Source organism: Etheostoma spectabile, chromosome 18, assembly GCF_008692095.1.
Source record: "Etheostoma spectabile isolate EspeVRDwgs_2016 chromosome 18, UIUC_Espe_1.0, whole genome shotgun sequence".
Classification (NCBI taxonomy): domain Eukaryota; kingdom Metazoa; phylum Chordata; class Actinopteri; order Perciformes; family Percidae; genus Etheostoma; species Etheostoma spectabile.
The window spans coordinates 21,094,134-21,104,409 of NC_045750.1; the positions used below are offsets into that span (position 1 = coordinate 21,094,134).

General features: G+C 40.9%; 2 long non-coding RNA genes across 2 annotated transcripts in view; one reads left to right on the forward strand and one right to left on the reverse strand.

Moving 5' to 3' along the window:
- Positions 1–9,257, reverse strand: part of LOC116706461 (uncharacterized) — a 12,839-nt gene extending 3,582 nt beyond the window's left edge. Inside the window, exons 1-2 of the long non-coding RNA XR_004336240.1 lie at positions 9,094–9,257; positions 5,559–5,560 (exon numbers count right to left, since the gene is read on the reverse strand). This is a non-coding gene — a long non-coding RNA (uncharacterized LOC116706461). The remainder of the gene's footprint in view (positions 1–5,558; positions 5,561–9,093) is intronic.
- LOC116706462 (uncharacterized) overlaps positions 1–10,276 on the forward strand; it is a 17,739-nt gene that overhangs the window by 1,225 nt on the left and 6,238 nt on the right. The window contains exon 2 of the long non-coding RNA XR_004336241.1: positions 620–626. This is a non-coding gene — a long non-coding RNA (uncharacterized LOC116706462). The remainder of the gene's footprint in view (positions 1–619; positions 627–10,276) is intronic.

Sequence of the window (10,276 nt, forward strand, 5' to 3'; positions counted from 1 at the left end):
CCTTTCCTCCACCTCCACCCACCCTGGGCTTGGCACCACCAGCTGTTGAATGCATCAGGCCCCAAAATGGCTCCTCAGCTGCTGCTGTGGCACACGGAGAAAAAACCTGACAGACTGAGCAGCTGCTGGGCTGAAAGGGAGCAAGGTCACTCTCCGAATGAAATTTACCGCTACTACCTGCTGAAAACACTACCGCTGTTATTAGATCACCCCAGCTCAGGTGCGTAACATTGATGTCATTTGGGCAGGTATTTGTGTGCGTGCATTCACACTTGACTGTTCGGTCCTCAGACGGTGCGGGGAAAACGGAAGTCTGCCCATTCAATCTGAATGGGGGTAGGTTGTCTAGGTAAGGGCTGCACAATTCAATTTTTCTAATTTTTTCTAATTTTTAGGCATTGCGATATCAACTGGCTTAATAAAGACATTGCGAAATACTATGAAAAATAGTACACACACTTGAAATAGTAAAAAATAGTTTTTTAAGGTACATTAGTTGACAGAAAGTATCAGTAAAAACCGAGAAAATGTAACTAACTATCTGGATCTATTGTAACTATTCTTTTTTCAATAGTGCCTTTTGTGTTCAGTTTAATGTTTAATTTGTATTTATTGCAAGTAATATTGTTATTGCGATATTCAACAATGTTATCGCATGCAGCCCTAGTTTAGGCTGTAGCAGAGGGGGCCACAGGGGGGAGCTGGCGAAAAGTTGAGACCGATTCAACTTTTGAAGAAATCAAAATCGTCAGTCCGTTTTGAGGCGGGGTGTGAGAGTCCCGTACAGTACACAGGAAACATCACTGCCGTCATCGCTGTCACAGAAAAGCTTTAAACCACAAAACACAAGCACTGAACTGCCCGGGAGTTTGTGTAAAAGCTGACTGTTTCCTGCAAAAAGTGCAGTTGGAAATGTTGTGAACTATAAATGATCTGATGGAAAACAATAAACGTAAGATACAAAGTCTACTTGTGCTACACTAGGGGAATAAATAACAACAGGGCGTCACACAATTTCAGTGACACTCCCACCTGCACCACAACGAATCACCGGATCAGACCAGATTTTCTGGTCTGAACAGGCCTTAATTGAAAATATGTCCAAAAAGGCAGATAGATTAATCATCCACAATTTCACATTTTCAGACTATTCTCTGAACTACTCAATATCAATACCCTTTTAGCTTGTAAAGCATCTCCAATTTGTAATAGGATTAGCAGCATTTGTAATCAGATTCATGTAATTATGCCACATGGAATTTGCCACTCTCCAATGTTAACTGCAGCGGCAGCGCAGAGATAAAGAGTGGACAGCTGATTTAATGTTACTGTTCACACAGTGAACGCTGCAACAGAGTAGTACTCCACCACTCCCATGTTAGGGCTTTGGAAACGGCTGTCACTAATAAACCAATCAATGGTGTCAAGTTCACGGAACATGTGGCACAAAGCGATATGATGTTCGCTTGGGAGTCCGATTCAGTTTACTCAGTTGGTGGATAGCTTAGTGAGCCAACCCAAGGGTATAGGATCTCTAGCTGCCAGCGGTCACTGGAATTGAAAAAAACATTGGAGATTGTGATTTGATTAGAAAATTGTATTTAGGAGAAAAATAAACCTCCGTAGCCTATATGATTACAAATTGGTGTCATGTGATCTTTGGTATGTTTATTGTCATAATAACCAGTAAAACCAGCTACAATAGGCTGACCGAACAGGTTACACCTCCTACTGAGTCAGTTGTTACACCCTAAAGTACTCTACAGAGATTCTATGAAAACCAGCAAGCGTAAAGTTATGGCAAAAAGTAATGGACACATGCTTAAAATAATCAGTTAAAAGCATTGACTGGAACAATAGCAGATGTACTATGGAGCTAGATTTGTTTCGTTATCCATGCGAGAAAATAAATTATCTGAGAGAACAAAGTTATCACACTGATAGCAAAAAAGCATTTTTTGAGAGAAAACGTTTTCATACCAATAGCAAAAAACCTCTCTAAAACTACTTTTTTAAACTCTCAAATATATATTTTTTGCTATCAGTGTGAAAAAAATTCTCTCAAAAAAAGTGTTTCTCTCAAAATCTTTGCTCTCCATTTAATTTTTAGCTCTCGTCTCAGGATTTTTCTCTTGATGTGAAAATAGCGTCATGGGCGGGGCCACGTTTCCATTGGCCAGTTGGGTGAGCACCGTCTTGTCTTGGGAGTCCATCTGAATCATTACACCATTGTGACCACCATAGATAGATAACTAGCAGCCAACTTACTTCTAAATAAATACCTTTTAAATATTTAAGCACTTTTTAACAGTCAAACTGAAACACTGGCGGTGAGCTCCAGGTCCTGCAGCGGCAGACGGACCGCCATCAGTGGGGCTCGGCCAGCGGGGAAACATTGCTAAAAAGCTTTGCTGCCGACCATAATTCACAAAATGATTATCATGCTGAAATAAAAAAGACAAGCTTGCGAGACGACTTCTTTTTGCTATATTAATGCGTAAAAGTTCTGGATAAAACCAAACCCACCTAAACATTGACAGCTCCATCATATGACTTTTTTTTTTTAAATATATGTTATGCAGCGCCCATATTGTCATTTTTAGGTTCATAACTGTATTTTGAGGTTGTACCAGAATAGGTTTACATGGTTTCATTTTCCAAAAACACCATATTTTTGTTGTACTGCACATTGCTGCAGATTCTCTTTTCACCCTGTGTGTTAGGTCTCTGTTACAGAGTGAGACAACTCAGTACTATACTATCTTTGGTGGGAGCTGCACATGCGCAGTAGATAGGTAAGATCACATCAGCTAGATAACTCTTGTCTTGTCTAGTTCAAGGCAGGATTAGCTGGGAGACTTCTTCTAAACGAGGGGCACCATTATAGAATACCTGCAGAACAGGGACAGGAAGTAGTTCTTTTGGAGATTATGGTGAACTAGTGTGTGTTGTAGCAATGTTTTGCCATTGAGAACAAGCTAGTGTGCCATTGATGGCATGTGCTACAATTAGCCACCTCGTCTCGGCTAGTGACGTAGAAAGCCGTGCAGATTTTGAACAGCTCACCCGGAGACGGTAGGCAGAGGACATTCAGAAACCTCAACACAGCATGGATAGTTTTTTTTTCCAAGTTTGTATGTGTGTGGAAGCACCAGAGACACAAAATAAAACCCCAAATCCCACAAAAAGGTGATTTTTTTTTTCACAATATGGGCACACAAAAACACAAAAATGAACAACAGGCAGTGTGCGGTACATCAGACAAAGATGGTCGGGAACCACCGAATCAAATGAACTGGGAATCAATATGGCTGACTGACCCACTTATTAAGAAACTCTAAGTAGTCCTTCTTCGAAAAGGCCTAATCCTTGGCAAGTCTATTTGATTGACTCCAACAACCCCTTCCCACCCACCCACTCCATCCCGCCAGTGCTAAAAGGGTGTTTCCTGACAAGTGAGGTCGTTTTACATTTATGCGTTAAGGGTTTAAGGCCAAGGCTTAGGTTCAAAATTTATTGGCTATTGTATAATGTTTCACGCAGGAGTCTGGGTGACTTTGCCTTGTGTTTAGCCTTCGGCCCACACTCAGGAAAAGCTGATGTATTTTGATAGCAGTGAGAGTTGAAGCTGTCAAAGACTCAGCCTGAGGGAAGCTCACCTTTTAGCATGTCTGACTCATTACGTAAACCTGTGTCACACAACAAAAGCAGCTCTGTGAGCGTCCCGGCACTGTAATTATCTCTGACTTTGCATTGACACATTTTTTTTTTTTACATGAACTCCAAGGTTGCAATTCACAGAATATTAACCTCTATGGCGCATGGTGCTAATTAATGCGTCTCATGTGTGAGAGGTATAACTTTAGAACGTGTATGCACAACACACCATCCTGAGAGGTTGGAAAATGTCCAACAAGGAAAATGGGTGAAAGTTATTACGCTCATTCAAATAACTTTCTTGCTAGAGCAAGAACAGCTAAAGGCAGCAAATTGCAATTTTCTACTTTAAAGATATTTATTATAATCCTTTGATTTGGCAGCAAGGACAAGTATCAGCGTGGGCAGTAAACAACACATGACTGTGAATGACTGTACTGTCACTGCCCAGCCGCTCTCAGTAATGGCTGAATTCTCTGCGCTGATCCATTGGTCACTGAACACGCTCATTGTTGACAAAGATCTGTGCTGAGATTAAATGTTTTTTTTATCGCTGCCTTGAACTTATTCAAAAGGTTCACGTGCGGTTGGATAAGAATTTCTTTCAGCTTGTTTTCTATCCGAGCTCCTATCTTCTGTATATTTCCTTTCAATTGAACTCCTGACAACTTATACCGCTTAGTTCCCATCACTCCCTTCCATCTTACTCACACCAAAAGCTCATCAGGGGAACTATGAGAAAGTGCCCTGCAGGTTTTCCTGTCCACACGTTCTTGCAATAAACCCTTGAATGTCAGTGTTAAAAGCTGAAGCCAAACATCCACCCAAGCAACACACTGCCAGACTCTGACTTGCACGCTCGGTACGCACACAGCATATAACCCCCTAACCCAGCATGACACACTAATGAGTCATATGACTGGCCATGTGTGTGTCAACCACACAGATGTCAAGTCAGGAAAAAAACCTCTTGTTAAAGTTGGTTGAAATATGGATTCAAATTACGCCTTAACTCTCCCCAATCTTCGCATCTAGACAAACAGGAAATCAGCTTTTTTTGCGGTCCCAGGAATGTATAACGAAGCCAAGCTGATCTGTAATTTTGTTTATTGCAGGGCTGCATTAGGCTCTCCACAAGCTGCCTATTTTGGTTTCCGTAGGCCTTTTGCTTTGCTTTTCAAGCTCCGTTGTTTGATCTTTTTGCTCACTTTTTTCTTGCTGATTTCCCTGCATAATCATCACGCTTCACCGTCACGTACTATCGTCCCAACTTGTGTCGTGAGTTTTATACTTTTGTACTCGGATAAACAATTTACAAACCTCTGATCTGCCAGCCGCACACATACAGACACACAGGAGCAAATTACATGGTCCGGGTGTGCGTGCTCCAACGAAAGCAGCAATTATTGTACATTTTTTACATCGTAAACACAATTATGCAAATGTGTTGATTTGGATCTGTTTTCGAACAGCACAAAGTTCAAGGGCGACTGCTCTGCTGTACAGGGCGTCCTTGTTGACGCACTTCAATTGAGAAAAGTCACATAGTGTGATGGCCTTAAGGCGTTTCACGCTTCTTTAGCATTCTGTCTTTTTCCCAGCCAGTAGAGTTTTAAAAGAAAAAGATAATAGAAGGAGAGAAGTTGTAGTGTGTTGGATTTCCTCGGTGTAGATTCAACTTTTTCTTGTCTGCTCATATGCTTTACTCACAAATAAACCCCTTAACTAATTTAAGCTCAGTGCCAATTACGTCAAATTATAAACAGTGGATGTGGTAAAATTGTGAATGTGCTAGCTGGCTGGTGTTAGCATTTAGCTCAAAGCATAACGTGCATAAAGACACCAGCTAGCATGGCTGGAGACTGTTACGCTACTTTACCACTGGACAAAAAGACGCTAACATCTAACCTTCCACATGTAGTCAAACCTTTAAATGAAAAACATTCATCAGTAATCGAAAAAAATGTAACCGCTAATGAAGTTTACTTTTGACCATCAAAATGTGTTTATTGGCTGTAACTCCGTTATAAAAGGAAATAACAGGGAGATATATAGCTGATAGGAGGAAAACATTCTCAATGTTTTGACCTAAGGAAGTCTGTCCATCATCATTGTTTCAATCGTCCCGGCTCTCCCCTATAGTGTGAGAAATGGTTCTTATGAATTCCTCAGATAATCCTAATCTCTAAAAAACTTGATTTTGCTCTGTGTGTTCCAGTGGAGCATAACAATCAATTATGTTTCCATTTTAACTTCACCTAATGAATTGTCCTGTTCTGGTTTTTTCCCTTTCTTTTTGTTTCTTCTTGTTTAATACTAATTGTTACTATCCTGTTACTATTTTTTTTATTTTTTTTTTAAGCATACTTAAATTTACAAAAGCTGCACATTTTTGTTTTGTTTTTTTCCCATCTTGTATATACTTAAATATTTGTTCTTACATTCTTATATTTTTATTCTTATATTTTGTTATTATAATTATTATTATTTCATGTATATTGTATGTATGTATATTTTGTGTGCTGCTGTAACACTGTAATTTCCCATTTTTTTGGGATCAATAAATATCTATCTATCTATCTATGTCTTTTTTACTGTAACTCCAACCTGCCTAATGGACTGCAGATTGAAATTAGCCCTCGGGCTACAATCTGGAACATTTCCGTGTACTGCTATACTTCTCATCAATGTGCGTTGTCCTGAGTTAATAAATGAAATGAAATTAAATAAACCCTTCCATTGCCGCCCCGTGGTCACCGTTTTTAAAAAATGACAACGCCCAGATGTTGTTAAATTCAGAAGCTTTTTTCAGAACGTATGTAAATGAGCGAGACTGGTCGTTATGTTTTTCAACCTCATATTCAGTGGGGGGGACACTTAACATTTCTATGCTGCTTTCTACGGCTACTGTTCACTGACCCTGTAGTTTGGGGTGTTTAGTGATGATGGATGTGACACCAAATCAAAAGGAAAAAGAAAGGCATATTTTTCTACCGGCAATGGGAAAGAAGTCAACAAGATCAACAATTTAACCGTTTTTTTTTCCCGCATTTAAAAAAAACTATATACATATATTTCTGTTGTTGTAACCTTTTATGCTATTCTGCACATACAAATAATGATAGGATTGAATTGTTGACCTACACTTATGGTACATTTCTTCACTTAATGTGACAACATTTTCATTCTTTCTGTTTAAAGACATGCATGCTGTATCATTAGGAAGAACATATTGTAATAAGGAGCCACTGAAATAAGCACCAGATGGCTCAAATACAACATGAAAAAACTAAACAAAAATCTTTAGCAATGACCTTTCGAGTGAACTTTTCTAGGGCGAGAGGACAACATGCATGGAAACACAACAGAGCGGAGCAGCATCAAAGCCCAATTCATCCAAACACACTTGAAACACTCTAAAAATACATTTAGAGTGAGACGTGTTTGTTGCGACTTCAGCCAGTTTTTACATTAGCAAAATGATCCACGCTCAATATCCCCAAGGTAATATCTTAATCACACACCTTCACACACATCCCACAAGTCCAAAGCGAAGCAGCGAGGAGACCTTGATTCTCTGCTCCCCCCCACCAATTTGAATAGACCTTCATGTGAGCATTATTATTAATTCATCAACCTGCCGGACTGGGGGTTTTGACTTCAATACTTTTAAAGATTGAGCTATCTTTGCCAGCAAGATTCGGAGTGATTAATGATTGGGGAGAGGTGAGAGCATCAGCTGGGTCCACGACACCGTCCCGTCTGAAGAGGGGAAGAAAAAAACAAAAATATGAACCGATCGAAAGCCTGGTACAGAATTCCAAATGATGCCAACAATTGCATTGCTGTATTTGGCTGATCATCAAAGTATTAGATTCATAAGACAGTATCAAGAAAGGCAGAGGTGAACACAGCAGCATCGCTCAGGCCGATGTGTTGAGTAGTAACCCTTTCTCAGTCTGAACTGAGCATAAAAGGTCGCTTGGGCAGTGTCTCTCAGCGTCAGATATAGTGTTAGAATTTAAAATGTTTTATGTGCTTAAACATTGTGTGTGATTTGCATTGTACATTTAAGCTAAAAGGAAAAAACATTATTTCAACATAAATGAAGACATGTTGGTCATGCATTAAGTTTGTTGTTGTAAGTATGTAGTCTGTTCTATAACATAAGCTGTTCTGGTACATTCCATTAGAATCCAGCCTCTCCTAAATGTGTCGGAAGCAGAATTGATTGTTAGGGACCATCCTGAATCTGGTTTCAGTCCCACTTTTACGTCCACTGCTCTTTTGCTCTACAAGTCCTGAACTGTGGGTCATAAACTTGTGGTAACATTCCAACGGAAAAGATAACGAAATAAGCACACAGACACACCACTCTGACCTTGAGACCCCACCCTTTGTGGATAAGACTAGGGGTCCAAGAGCCAAAGAACCAGACAAATTTGGGGGAGAGCTGTTAGCGTGACTCTGTATTTGTCTCAGGATATCCTATGTAATAAAAAGGATTCACACATCAACCTGTGAGATTTTGACTACTAATTGACTGAACCCTGAGAATGGAGCAGGATTTAGCTTCAACAATAGCAACGCAAAAATCAACCTCACCAATCTGTATGGCACACACCAAGCACAGCAGCACCGGGAACAGCATGAGCTCGAACCGCGGTGCTGTTAGATGACGTAGAGTGTAGCGAGTAGTTTAAAAGACCAAAAATCTGCATAGGTAGGTTGGTTAGGGGCGGGGGATGGGTCAAACACCAAAGGACCTTTACCCAGGAAACTGGGTTTGTGTCCCCATTTGTGTCCCCTACATCACTTAACCGTACATTTTGTAACCCCCTCCATGATTCAATTCAATTCAATTTTATTTATAGTATCAAATCATAACAGTTTTCTCGAGATACTTTACAGAGTGTGGTCTAAACCTACTCTGTCTGTAATTTATAAAGTCCCAACAATTCTAATAATTCCCCCAAGAGCAAGCATGGTGCGACAGTGCGACAGTGCGACCATGCGTGGTGGCGAGGAAAAACTCCCTTCTAAGAAGAAACCTCAGACAGACCCAGGCTGTTGGTGGGCGGTGTCTGACGGTGCCGGTTGGGGATGTGATGCACATGTGATGCACAGTGGCAATCTTTTCCTAAACCCAACTATCACTGTAACGGACATTTTGTAACCCCACCAACGATATTTTACTAAACCTAGTCTCGCATTGCCAGACCTTCCTTCACAGCGCTGAGGAGGAGGGTCTGGCTAGTCCACACAGCAATCCGGGATAGGAGAAAAAACCTGTTCTGGGTTATTGGCGTTTCTTTAAACCAATCATAATTCTCATGGGTGGCGCTAAACGGCAGACAGAGCCATGGCGCCTCTGCAAAATAGCCCCGGGAAGCAATCTCTTTTGGTGGAAAGTGTGTACGTTCAAATTGTTTCAACAGTCTCGCTAGCTGTCTGGATTTACCCGGCAGAGATCTCAGAATCAGTTAACCATAGTTCTCAGAAATCAACTGGAGTTTAGAATCCCAACACAAAGAAAGACCAAGGTATCAGACATCCAGCTGAAAAGAGCACCGGCACCAGAGTTATCCCGGAAAAGGAACGTTGTGTATATAGACTATCCTAAACCTAGCCTCCCTTCTTGTGCCACATGTAAGTTAAACACATTTTTAAATGACGCCAAATCGCACCGACCCAGAGTATTAAAAAGTTGCAAGTCCTGATGTCAAAGGAGACTTTTTGTGTCAGTAACATATGACAAAAGGCACCTGACCAAGCTTTTCGACACCCTGGGAGTGAGAATGTGTGTAAAGTAGAGCATCTCCGACAATGCCACAGGATGAAATCTGGTTACACACAGCTCTAAGCTTATCCTATCTGTGTGATGGTTGCTTTTGTCTGGCCTCAAAGGCTTCTGAGCTGTAGAGTCACCTTAAACAGAGGGAGCGAGACAGGAAAGCCTCAGAGATGAGGAAAAAGAGAGCAAGAGGTATCAACATATTCACAGACAGCGAGAAAGGGCCTTCGCGGATTATTCAGAAGGAACACACGCTGCAAGCTCAGCTTTTTTTGCTTTTTGTCTCTGTTGTTCCACCAGCACAAACTCACATGCAACACAGCAGCGGTAGGAGAAGTATTCAGATTTTTTAGGCCTTTAATTTCAGCTGGACTTTTATTTATATTTTATAAACTATATGTGCTTTGTGTTGTGTTGAGCTGGGAGGAGGCCTCAGGGAAAAGACCCAGGACTAGGTGGAGGGATTATATCTCCAACCTGAACTGGTAACGCCTCGGGATCCCCCAGTCGTAGCTGGTTAATGTGGCTCGGGTAAGGGGTCCCCTGCTGGAGTTGCTTCCCCCGCAAATCGATACCAGGTAAACAGACAAAGATGGATGAATGGATGGTGTTTTTTGTGCACAAATCTTAATTTGTAAAGTGTTGTGGAGTAAAGAGTACAATATTTCTCTCTAAAATGTAGTGAGGTAGAAGTAGAAAGTGGCAAGAAAACAAAAGACTAAAGTTTAGTACAAGTGCCTCAAATTTGTACTCAAGTGCAGTACTTGAGTAAATGTACTTACTAACATTTCAACACACAGGCCCGAGTACACGCACATAATCCTA